This window comes from Octodon degus, unplaced genomic scaffold (genome assembly GCF_000260255.1).
Source record: "Octodon degus isolate 3935 unplaced genomic scaffold, OctDeg1.0 scaffold00163, whole genome shotgun sequence".
Classification (NCBI taxonomy): domain Eukaryota; kingdom Metazoa; phylum Chordata; class Mammalia; order Rodentia; family Octodontidae; genus Octodon; species Octodon degus.
This window is the reverse complement of record NW_004524739.1, coordinates 1,741,802-1,742,653: the sequence shown is the minus strand read 5'-3', so window position 1 is coordinate 1,742,653 and position 852 is coordinate 1,741,802. Positions and strand designations below refer to the sequence as shown.

At 37.9% G+C, this 852-nt stretch overlaps 1 protein-coding gene across 1 annotated transcript in view; it reads right to left on the bottom strand.

Annotated features, from left to right (window-relative positions):
* Ppp1r8 (protein phosphatase 1 regulatory subunit 8) overlaps positions 1-852 on the bottom strand; it is a 26,448-nt gene that overhangs the window by 6,605 nt on the left and 18,991 nt on the right. The gene's annotated exons all lie outside the window — the stretch shown is intronic.

The following is an 852-nucleotide window of genomic DNA, read 5'->3' as shown; positions in this document are numbered from 1 at the left end:
GTACTGGCAACAAAATAGACCTGAAGATCAATGGAATAGACTAGTAGATGCAGAGGCCTCTAGGAATGCACTCAGCCACCTGATCTTTGACAAAGGGGCCAAACACACTTACTGGAAGAAAGATAGTCTCTTTAACAAATGGTGCTGGAAAAATTGGCTCTCTACATGCCGAAAGTTAAAACTTGACCTAGGTCTATCACCATGCACTAAACTAAAATCAAAATGAATTAAAGAACTGAGCATTAAATCAGAAACACCAAATCTCCTAGAAGAGAAAGTAGGAGGATCTCTTGAAGACAGGGGTAGGCAAAGAGTTCATGAACAGAAACCAAATTACACGGGAAACAACTTGAAAGAATTAACAACTGGGACCATCTCTTATTGAGAAGTTTTTTCACGTCAAAAGAAATTATCAACAAAGTGAAAAGACAACCCACAAACTTTGAAAAAATCTTAACTAATAAGCATTCAGACAAAGGTCTGGTCTCTAGAATATATAAAGAACTAAACAACATGAGGGCTAAATTTAAAGACCCAATCCAGAAGTGGGCATCTGAGATGAACACACACTTCTCAGAGAACGAAATTAAAGCGAATAAATATATGAAAAAATCTCCACATCACTAGCCATCCGTGAAATGCAAATTAAACAAATGCAAATTAAAACAATGATATCATCTTACCCCAGAAAGATTTGCTATCATAAAGAAATCAACCAACAACAAATGTTGGAGAGGCTGTGAGGAAAGGGGAACCCTTCTCCACTGTTGGTGGGAGTGTAGACTGGTGCAACCATAATGGAAATCAGTGTGGAGACTCCTTAGAAAACTAGGACTGGAAATCCCATTCAAG